Raw genomic sequence first — 12,349 nt, 5'->3', positions numbered from 1 at the left:
CAAATTGCCCAGACAAGTTTATATTACTGTTGCAAATATTTTGCATCTTCCAGGTTTTTACTGTTATCTTTTCTCACAATTCCCCTGGTTTTTTGCCAGCCAGCAGATCATGCAGTTTTTTCTGATCAGTTTTTTGTTTTATTTTTGCTCCTAATTTCCTTTGTTGGTCCACGGCTTCTTCCACACTTTACCATGAATGAGGTATTTGTCTCTGTAGGCTTTATATGTTGACATTCCAGACTGTTAGACTTAGACTTGGAATAACTTTATTGTCATTTTGAATGTACACTAATCAGTATATGTTACAATGAAATTTCATTGCATACAGTTCTCTACAGGGTCACCAACTCTTAATATTCACTACATAAACATGACTAAATACATACATACATAATTATGCATATACCCACATTTTATTTGACACAGAAACAACACAGTCTAGTTCGGATGTATACGTGTACATGGCGAGAACTCAGAGGATCTGGTAGTCCTTCTAGAAATACTCCAAAACCTCCTCCTAGAGGGGAGCAACAGAAACAGACTGTAAAGTGGGTGTGTGGGGTCTCTAACAATGCTTCAAGTTCTAAGCACATAGATCTTATAAGCAGTATCCTGAATAATGGGAAGCAAGCATCTTATAATCTTCTCGGCTGTCCTTACCAGTCTCTGTATGGACTTTCTATCTGAGGCACTGCTGCCACCAAACCAGACAGGGATGCAGTTTGTTAAAATGCTCTCAATTGTGCCTCTGTAGAAATTGTGCCTCTGTTACTTTCTCAGACCTCCATGCCTATCCTTGAGGCAGATGGTTGAGCCAATAGGATGCAAAATTGAAAGCCTCAGCCTTCTCACCCCAGATTCACCTTCATACCCTAGGTAAGTGGCTTGATAGTCAATGTTACCCCCCACCCCACCCTGCGCGCGCACACACATACACAACCTATTTTTATGGGAAAGCCATAGAACCATCTGGTGTTTCTTCTTTTAATTTCTGTATGTCTGTGAAAAAGGACCCCATAGCCTTAAAATCCAAACATTTTAAAGTTCCAAGATTGCCGTAATGAATTTTTCAATAAATGTGTACAGCATTTGATGAAATAGATTTAACTATGGTTTCAACTGGTCAATGTTGAGATTTAATGGTCTTAAATTTCGGCACTGACTTGTTTAAAGCACTTGATGGGGTTTCTTTGACTCCTGGAGGCCACCTAGACAAGTGCCTGTGGCTTTCTTGGCAGGATTTCCAAAGTGGTTGCCATGATCTGCTTCCTCAACCTGAAAGAAAGTGAGGGCCCAAGGTCACCTAGCTGGCTTTGTGCCTAATGTGGGTCTAGAACTTACAATCTCCCAGTTTCTACCCTGGTGTCTTTAACCACTACTGTCCACCAAATTGGCTGTCTGGAGGGATATATATAATATGGTAAATGACTGATAAAATTCCAGTTCTCCATAATGATTTATAAGGGTCTAATGTTATTGTTACAGGAGTCGCTTCTTTTCCTTTTTAATCTGCTAATGACTTTGCTGCCTGTATCTGGAGAATACATAATGAAACTTACAACTGGAACCAATTATATCCTAGTACGCTGAACAATTTGATTCTTCAAGTAGGAACTGAAGTAGAACTGTCTGCATTTTGGCTCTCAAGTGTCACTGCGCTCAATCATCTGTTCAAAGCTGGCATAAATAGTACAAGATCTTATTAATTACAGCTGAAAGATAAAAACTGGAGAGCAAAATGCAGCTGATATTCTAACCTCTTGTTTTTGGTAGTGTAACAATGAGCTCCTGCTCCTAACAAATATTTGCAGTGAAAATCTTCATTTATTGTGTTCAAGGGAACTGTTGTATCTCTCTGCAGATAGTAATGTTTAATCTCTCCTTGATGTGATGCCTTTGTCTGAGATTATGTTAGAATTGAAATACTGAATACAGAGCACATTGATCTGATGCAAACTGATGCAAAGAGGGAGAGTAGATAAAATAACCTGCTTTCATTTATAGAGCATGCTTCTGCTATTCCAATATGGATATGTCATGAATCCAAAAAGTAAAACACTAAAGAGGGCTCTCTTTTGTTTCCAGATTACTTAACTGTGCCTCCAAGAGTGATTCCAAGACTTTTCTTTTATGTAGCTCATTATCAAATAATCAAAACCTTTGAGCACCATTCATAAATCAAAGTATGATAATCCATTGCACCAGGGTTTACATGCCTCTCAGAAGCAGCATCTTCAGGATTACAAAATGAATTGTAAATTAAGAAAATATGTAAAATAACTGATAAGAGCTCCCAATGCCCTGAGATGTTGGTGTTTCTACCTAAAAATATGGAGGAAGAGTACCCACTTCTTTTGAGAGTTTGACCATTTAAAAAAATATTTGGGCCAAAACATAGAATGATCTGCCCAATAGATAATCAGTGGTCTCCAGATCATAAATTGGGAATTATTGCTCCATATGCTGTCATTGACATTATGCTTATCCCTTCTCTCCTATGTAGATGTGAATCCTAGACATTGTACTGATGACACATCAAACAATTGGAGGAATTTTCTATGTTGCCCTTTGCCTCACCCTTGGCATTCATTGGCAAGATCATTTCTACAACCAGGAGATCTTGGATCCTACAGAGTTCACCAGCCCTGACACTCTGATTATCAGAGCCCAGATGCAGTAGGTGGGACAAATCATTAGAATGGATGACTACTGTGTGCCCCGCCTTTTGTTTTATGTGAACTGATCACCAGAAAGAGACTTCAAGGGTATCCATGCAAGTACTGTGAAGGAAAGTCTATGACACTGTCTAGAGAATTAGAAGCTAGAGCTATTGACAGAACCTGCTAACAATCCCTGTGCTATGAAGCTTACACCAACTTTGAAGACAGGTGCCACCAAAAACTGATGGGAAATCATGAATAGCATCACAGAATAACACCCACAGTTATTGTAACAATGGACTTCCAGTTCCCCCATTGTGCTAGACTTTGAAATTAATTGCTCCAGAGCCAGCTCTGTGTCAAACAATGAACAGCACAACAGTGGGTCTTCTTCGACCCAAAGGACCATGAAGTTATCATTCATTTTTCTACACAGAGAGACAGATTAAGGATAAGACTTTAGAAAATGTATGATAAGATCTCTTAGTCCTTGTTTAGATGAAAGAGAATAGCTTTGTCTATTTCCCTGACATCTTTCTATAACACATGAAGCAGAAAATTAGTGCATGATTTTAGTTTAATCCATAGCTGGTATAAAAGCTATATTCCAATGGGGACTTTGAATAGAAGGATAGAGATAGAGACAGTCAGAGACAGAAATAGATTTGTTTACATAACCAAACATGTAAAGAAAAAGAATGTCTCCAATGTTATAAGGCATCAACCGATAACCATATTCATTCACTAGAAACTGACATGCTCTTTAGTGTCTGTTCTTTCACTTCATTTGACAGGAGGTTGCTGTGAGCAAAGGATGTACTGCTATTGTTTGTGAAGTGAAAGCCTGAAGTAAGTACTCAACAGTGCTCTTTAAGCAACATGCCATGATTGATTCTCCTCCAACTAAAATTCCATGTGAAATGCATTTTACTTATGATAATGACAGTATCAATATGAGTATTTCACATTGCTTTACAAAAAATGTGAATGTGATAACCTAAGCAGAGTTTAAGCAGGTTGCTCTGATTATTTATGCCTACCATAATTCGACTGAAGTGGACAGCTTGCATGTGTGTGTGTGTGAGAGAGAGAGAGAGAAAGGGAGGGAGGGAGGGAGGGAGGGAGGGAGGGAGGGAGGGAGGGAGGGAGAGAGAGAGAGAGAGAGAGAGAGAGAGAGAGAGAGAGAGAGAGAACGAACTATATTCTACAAGAACTCATCAGTCCTCTCAGTTTCATGGCAAAATATAAATTCCTTTAATCTCTATATCAATATTTAAAAGCAGATATTTTGAGTGAGTGCTTGTTAAGGTAGCAGGTTGACCCCATCCTGTGTATTGTGCACATTATCCAATATCAATTTCTTCCTGCAAAGATAAGACATTGGGAGTTGGAAAGTAGGGTGAGACCCTTCCCTTCTATCAACTTCATGCAATGCCTCTTTGCTTAAATGGAAGTTTTCCATTTGATAGAAATCTCATTACTATAACTAGAAAAAGCTATACTACATAATACAGTATTATACATTATATATTACTATAACTAGAAGATGATGGGAAAAGTGTGATGATAAATGCCAACTGACTGCAACAAGTGAATCAATTGGTGTGAATCTTTATTTGCTGCAATAATTTTGGAATTGAACATCCATCTAAAAGACCAATTTAGCTGGCTTATTCAGTTCAGTTCTTACAAGTATGTTTGAAGCTATCTAAGTTGTCTGTTATATATTCAGTTTATGAAATTTCAACAGAGCAAAGTACCTTGCACAAACACGGGGAACATTTATTCAGTACTATTCGTTGCAGTCATAGTGATAAAGCAAAAATTCAAAGTTATGAACTGTCCCAAAAAGTTACCGTTTTTAGTCTAACAGTTAAGGCACCAGGCTAGAAAACAAGTGAAAGTGAGTTCAAGTCCTGCCTTAGCCATGTCCAACCCACCTTGCAGGATTGTTTTGGTGGGGAAAATAGGAGGATGAAGTTGTGTTGGATATATTTGCTGTTGTTGTAAAATTAATAAAGGTGTCAGATAGATAGATAGATAGATAGATAGATAGATAGATAGATAGATAGATAGATAGATAGGTAGGTAGGTAGGTAGGTAGGTAGGTAGGTAGGTAGGTAGGTAGGTAGGTAGATAGATAGATAGATAGATAGATAGATAGATAGATAGATAGATAGATAGATAATAAAGTAGCTACTTTTCCAAAATGCCTCACAGAGTCTATCATTGTTAATTTAGAATGAATGCATATAATTTAAATTAAAATATACTTGATCATATTGGAAGACACTATCGTCATATACAGAATGTATGTTCTACTCAATAAATACACTTTTCACCAGAATGACAATCTCTTTCTCCTGCACCCACAAAATCTTCATACTTCTCTGCCTATTTGGAATGAGAACAGATAATTATTCTAGTTCTATCAAAAAAGCACATCAGGCAAGAACCATGTTGAAATTCAATGCAATGTTCCTGTTATCATTATCTTTAACAATCAAGAAGAGATTTGAATCCCACCTAATCTCTGGAATGAAAAAGATGATGAACCAAAAATAGATTAATCATGAACAAGAGCATACAATCCTTGAACAAGCAACAAATGTGATGGTGACCTTGCCAGCAGATTTTGAAGTGTTAAACCGTTTTTACAGTGTTGAACTATAAAATATTCTTTGTTGTTTTTTTTGTGATTTTTAAATCCTCTAATGGGGCTCTAATAAATACCAGGAAATCCTGCTTTTAAATGATGAGTAGAAAAAGCTAAAAAAAATAAAAAAAAATTGCTTTACTTCACTTATGGAGCACAACTGAGAGTGGGAGTTAAAATAATTCTATTCAGAAAAAAAGGTTCTCAATGCCAAATTAATTTAACTTTCAGACTCTTTGCTTACCTATTTAAAAATACAATGTGCCAAAGACATTATGCAACCAGCTCAGCATTATGGTCTTTAAAGTATTATGTTGAAATAATCAAAATAGTAAATAGTTATTTGGAAATGGTTAAAATAAGCAAAACCTGATTTGTTTGACTTTGTAAGAACAGGCAGAAAAATAAGCACATCATATCAAGCATGTTCTAAAAGACTATGAGCATCACAAACTATGCTTCATTTTGTCTTAGTGCTTTTCCTCATTAGTGATTTACAACATCACTGAAATGTCTTAGCAAGTCCAATTTTACCTCATGTCCACACAACACAGCCTTTATCTTGTCCCCGAGCTATGATTGACACCGTATCCCATTGTTTAATGTACCACAAAATACCTGACAGCAGCAAAAAAACCGCAAAGGAAACAGAAGAGAGGAGAAATAATGCATCATTATGTCAGCAGCGCTTCCTAACACCACAGCAAGGGACAGCTTTTACTGAAGATCACCAGTGATGAAAGATCTTCAGAAAGCTTTCAGTCTGAACACTTTCTACAGTCCTTTCTCCTTTATTGTCATGGCTACCAGGACACTGCATGTTACTTTTTTCTCATCTCTTGTTTAGTGTCAATCTAGTGTAATAATGAGATCCCAAGATTTACTATATGGTTATTTGGTGATAGCTTTAGCTTCAGACCCCAAGATTTGAAGTGAATGAATTGCAAATAAAACATCGTCGGTATTAACCACACTCTGTTGGATGTGGAGGATGTGTCCAGCTCGCTGTGATTAATGAGAAACAGTTCTACTTTGGGAAGAGCACACCATCTAAAGTGGTTTATAAGAAATTATATAACAATGGAATCTGGTTTAAATGGTTGTTGCCAGAAGGAATGCTGATTTTCTGGGAGGGCAGTAGAATTAGAATTAACACAGTTGCGGAGGCGGAGGCCTTCATAAAAAAAAATAGTGCCCTCCTAGATCAAACAGGGGACAGTACACAAGATGTGAAGGAGGGAGGGGCCGCGGCTCTGCCAGCAGACAGGGGGGAGGATGCAACACTTAGAAGACTCAGATCACAAAAATGAATTGAAACATTTTTGCAATTGTTGTTATAATGTAACTCTTCGAAGTGATACAAAAGATGATTGAATATATTGATGATTGAATGTAAAAACAAGCTGCCAATGTTTATTCAAATTTTGATGTTTTTTCTCTTCTTTTTTGTTAAAGTTGTGAGATTCGGGAGGATTTCTACCTCCTGCATGATGTAGCTGTCAAAATTTTCTACACCTATTTACCTTTTTCCCTAAAATATTTGTAAAAAACCAATAAAATTTTACAATATAAATAAAGTGGTTTATGGATTTTTGCCCATTTTGTTTACCTTTTCTGTTCCGCAAGACCTTAAAATCTGACTCTCATGGAGACATAATTGATCAAGACACAACAGAACCTCAGTTTGAAGAATGAAGACAAATGCAATAAAAGGCAAATTATGAGTGGTGCAGTAGATTTCTTTCAGTTTCATCAATAATACCTCCTTCCCTGGTGTTGCTCTTCCTCTTGTCTATGTCAGTACAAACTGTCTATATTAGATTTGTTACCCTATCCTATAAATAATTGTGCACTTCATCTGCTGAGGGCAAGGAAAATGCATTCACAAAATCGTCTCCAAGTAAAAGAAAGATTGTCTAATGCCTTCTCTAGTTCGTAGGGCATAATGTGGTGGTGGTGGTGGTGGTGAATCTGACCCAACTATTTTAAAAGAAAAGTGATGGAAAGAAGGATGCCTACAAACCAAGAAGCTTGATCAACTCAGCTAACTGTTATGCATTTCCTGCAGCTGAATTCCAAACCACACTCTGCCTGCTGCCAGTTCTCCCAGCAACACTCCTAGGTCTGACATGTGCTCCACATCAGCGGTCCCCAACCAGGGACTGCTTTCATGGAAAACAATTTTCCCATGGACCCAGAAGGGGATGGTGGTTTCAATTTTGCTCAGTTGCCCGCCACTCACCTCCAGCTGTGCAACCCAGTTCCTAACAGGCCATGGAACAGTACTAGTCCCTGACCTAGGGGTTGTGAGATCCCCGTTCTAGAGAGTTTGCCAACTCTAGTACTCAGAGAGAAGTATCAGGTTGCCATGTTATCTTTTGAAAATTTCTTCTGAGGGTTTCTTAGATTATTTAAAAGACTCTTCAGATCAAGCTATCAGAAAAAGCAGCAGCTGTGCTGGTAGCTCATGCACCACAAAGGAAGGCACTGGGATTGTCAACAATTCTTTGATGTAGCTCCCACCCTATATGTGGTTAAATAAAATGGTAGGAGTAAGTTATTGTGAAAATGCAAAGGCATCGCTAAATACAGTACTCAAATGCTATGGAGAATATGGGTTATATCTGCTTTTTCTGAGATGCTCCCTTAACAAAGTAGAAGCATTAGTGGACAGGAAAAAAAATACAAGATTTGGTCATCATTATAAGTCTTACTCAAAGTACTTGCTTTGAAATCTCATGTCATAGTTCTAACAGATAGTGAAAATTCTATTTTACACACTCAGTTCTATCCATCATTCTTTATTTATTTTCCTGTTCACTATTCTTATTTATTACAAAATATTGCAGAAGACTTTCATTTATAACTGACATAAAATAAGAAGAATGTAACATTGCTGTTACTTTGAATGTTTTAAACTCAGTTTTTGCAACAAAGATAAAAATGTAACTATCGATCCAAGCATCAGCTGAAAAACTATCTGGAAATCTAGTTAGATTTAAATGTCAGATATTAGTGAGGCATTTGAAAAAAATACTTAGTGATGTTTGATCAATGTTACTTTTAACTGGTTAAAACAAAATATTTGCGATTCTACATTGAAATCCCATACTCATTGCCTACAAAGCATTCTTTACATACTGTGCTATATAAATACAATAAATAAATGAATATTAGTTTCTCTGTGTTTAGTGCAATGTGCTTTGTATTTAAGGTGAAAGGCTATACATGCAGTTCAGAATGAACTCAGAAAGATGATCAAGGTTATTCTGCCAGAAAATGCCACCAGAAAATTCTAATGATTTGTAACCTAGACTGGAAATTAGGGAAATCATGCAAACTTTATAAGTATCAAGAATAATCAGGGGTTGAGCTTGAGTTCTTTATCCACCATTATTTTATATTATAACATTTTGCTCCATGTAATGGTGATTGCTATTTTTAAAAGCCCATTAATGCTTTTTAAACTAACAAATGATATTAAAAAATGCAATTATTTTCAAACCAAGCATACTAAGAGTACGTGAATATTTATGTATGTACACAAATGAAGCAATTGAGTGGTTTTTGGTGATTTCAAATCTACCAACTATGTCATCATTACTATTGATTTGTCAAACAAATTATAAGTTTTATTTTAAAAAATATTAATATAAAATACAAAGTAAAATAAAGACCATAGGAAAAATAGGGAAAGTGAAAAGAAGAAGAGAAAAGAAAGAAGGAAAAGGAAAAGAAAGCAGTGACTTCCATTTTTTTAGTGCACTAAATTTCATAATGAAATAATAATATCATTTTTTACATATATAAGAATATTAGCCAGTTCTGTCACAACAACCTATTTAATCACCAAACCCAAAATCAAATTTTAATTTTTATCTCTTTGGAGCAGAAAATCCAGAAGTGGTTTCCAGGTGGAAACAAAGCTTTTTTGTTCTTTTCCCTAATTAAAACAATTAACTTTACCATCTCTGCCAATTCCATCACTTTTTCAGTCCACTTTTCTATTATGGGAGTTGATGCTTCTTTCCATCTTTGTGTATACAGTATAAATTCTCACTGCAGTTGACATATATATAGTAACAAAGTTCCAAACATTTTGTCCACTTCTTTATCCAAGAATCCTAAAAGAAAACTTACTGATTTCTGTTGTATATTTATTTTCAGATAAAATAAATCTTCTGAATTAAAGCCAGCAATTCATCAAAATTCTGAAATGCTTTTCATGAAATTAATCATAATGAGAAGGGAAATTACTTGTCAGTTACGTTCATTTACAAAACCCAGCCTTTTATTTATGAATTCACTTTAAGACAATGAACTTTAGGTAAATGGATTTAGGATGGTAGCCAAAGAACCAGAAGTGCTTGCTTTAATGTCTAGGAAAAGTGCATTTCAGAGGTGTATTTTTCATGGGCCTAAAGATGCATTTGCTTTGTCAATTCTCTATCAAGGGCCACTTTCCCAGAAGCAGCATGTCTAGCAATCACAAAAATAAATTATCATTCCGGTTCATTTCAGTTTAATTGTAATTCTGTAATCATTGTGATTGAATAATTACATAATGGTTATATGTAATCATTTTCCTCTTATCATCAACAAAAATTACAATTGTAATTTGTACAATTGTATGTACAGTGTATATAGCTTTGGAACCTCAAATTTTATGTCTTCAGTCTATCTGATTATTAAAACCTTTTTTTTCCTGAAAGGTCCCTTCACCATAAATGTTAATAGTTATTAAACTCTTTTCTTTCAAAAGATACATTTCTTCTTTAAATTTCTTTTCAAAGGACTCTAAAGTACCTATCGATTTTATATCATTGACTCAGTTTGCTATTCTTGAGCTGTTATATCAGCCTTGTATTACAGCAGTGATTTCAATTTTCATCTAGTACCATTGGCAGAAAAGTGAAAAACAGCCAATGGGCAAACAGTCTCAGTGGCAATGTAAGATTATGACAATTTGTGCAATTGCCATTTGGCAGCCAAACCAACAGATACGCAGACATAGCTGTACTTTACATGATAAACCATTACCATGGAAAGACTGGTCTCATACTAGTAAGACTGATAAGTCATACTAGTTTTATCTAAGATGCTCTAGCAAGTTGATTTTGTTCCCTAAGGAGGAAAACACTATTCTGTGACAAAACTAATATTTTATTTTTTTGATTTCTCTCAACTTTGAAAACTAGGCTACTACAGGTGAAACTCGAAAAATTAGAATATCGTGCAAAAGTTCATTTATTTCAGTAATGCAACTTAAAAGGTGAAACTAATATATGAGATAGACTCATTACCTGCAAAGCAAGATAGTTCAAGCTGTGATTTGTCATAATTGTGATAAGTATGGCTTACAGCTCATGAAAACCCCAAATCCACAATCTCAGAAAATTAGAATATTGTGAAAAGGTGCAATATTCTAGGCTTAAAGTATCCCACTCTAATCAGCTAATTAAGCTATAACACCTGGAAAGGATTTCTGAGCCTTTAAATCAGAGGTTCTCAACCTGTGGGTTGTGACTCCTTTGGAGATCGAATGGCCCTTTCACAGGAATCGCCTAAGACCATCATAAAACACATATTTTTGGAAAAATACGGAAAACATAAAATAATTTTATGGTTGGGGGTCACCACAACATGAGGAACTATATTAAAGGGTCGCAGCATTAGGAAGGTTGAGACCCACTGCTTTAAATGGTCTCTCAGTCTGGTTCAGTAGGAATCACAATCATGGGAAAGACTGCTGACCTGATAGTTGTGCAGAAAACCATCATTGACACCCTCCATAAGGAGGGAAAGCCTCAAAAGGTAATTGCAAAAGATGTTGGATGTTCCCAAAGTGCTGCATCAAAGCACATTAATAGAAAGTTATGTGGAAGAGAAAAGTGTGGAAGAAAAAAGTGCACAAGCAGCAGGGATGACCGCAGCCTGGAGAGGATTGTCAGGAAAAGGCCATTCAAAAGTGTTGGGGAGTTTCACAAGGAGTGGACTGAGGCTGGAGTCAGTGCATCAAGAGCCACCACACACAGACGGATCCTGGACATGGGCTTCAAATGTCGTATTCCTCTTGTCAAGCCGCTCCTGAACAACAAACAATGTTAGAAGGGTCTTACCTGGGTTAAAGAAAAACAGACCTGATCTGTTGCTCAGAGGTCCAAATTCCTCTTTTCTGATGAGAGCAACTTTTGCATCTCATTTGGAAACCAAGAACCCAGAGTATGGAGGAAGAATGGAGAGGCACACACTGCAAAATGCTTGAAGTCCAGTGTGAAGTTTCCACAGTCCGTGTTGATTTGGGGAGCCATGTTGTTAGATATTAGCATATATCGCTGTAAGTCTCCACTCAGGTCCGCCGCTAGGGCGGGAACTAGGGATCATTCTGATTGGTCGAGAGGCGTACCCGATCCCTATAAAAGGGGAAACCTCAGACCACACACCAAGCTGGATCACTACTACTATTAATAAAGAGCGTTAAGTCACTACTTGTCCGGAGTCTGTTCTCTCATTGCCCGAATCCAACACTGGCGACGAAGGTGGGATCGAGAGACAGATAGGACGAAGAAGTCACCTCCAGAATCCAAGGATTCGATCCAGCCCAGGAATTCGGCGGAAATTCCGGCAGCCATCTCAGCGCGGCAAATTTAAACGCAGACAAGATGGCGATGCACACTCCTCCAGCTCCATTCGACCCAATCGCCGATCATTGGGAATCCTACATGCTCAGGTTCGAGTGTTTTCTCGAGGCAAACGAGTACACAGGAATACCGGACTCTCGAAAGAAGAATATATTCCTGAGCTACTGCGGCCGAGAAGTTTTCGAGATGGCCAGAGACCTCTCAGAGCCAACCCCCATTCAGGCAGTAACATGGACGGCGTTGCAACAGACGCTGCAAACACATTACGCGCCAAAACCTTCCCGCCACGTTTGCCACCAAGGATTCAACACGAGGAACCAGAAGGCGGGAGAATCAATCAACCAGTACGTTGCAGCTCTACGGAAAGCAGCCACGCATTGTGGATTCAGGGA

At 37.2% G+C, this 12,349-nt stretch overlaps 1 protein-coding gene across 1 annotated transcript in view; it reads right to left on the bottom strand.

Moving 5' to 3' along the window:
* Positions 1-348: 348 nt before the first annotated feature.
* SEC23IP (SEC23 interacting protein) overlaps positions 349-12,349 on the bottom strand; it is a 56,720-nt gene continuing 44,719 nt past the window's right edge. Inside the window, exon 19 of the mRNA XM_081955951.1 lies at positions 349-517. The gene's annotated coding sequence lies outside the window, so the exon portion shown is untranslated. The remainder of the gene's footprint in view (positions 518-12,349) is intronic.

This window comes from Natrix helvetica, assembly GCF_964273705.1.
Source record: "Natrix helvetica genome assembly, chromosome: 5".
NCBI classification, from domain to species: Eukaryota; Metazoa; Chordata; class Lepidosauria; order Squamata; family Natricidae; genus Natrix; species Natrix helvetica.
Note: the sequence above shows the minus strand (reverse complement) of the source record. Positions and strands in the feature narration are given on the sequence as shown.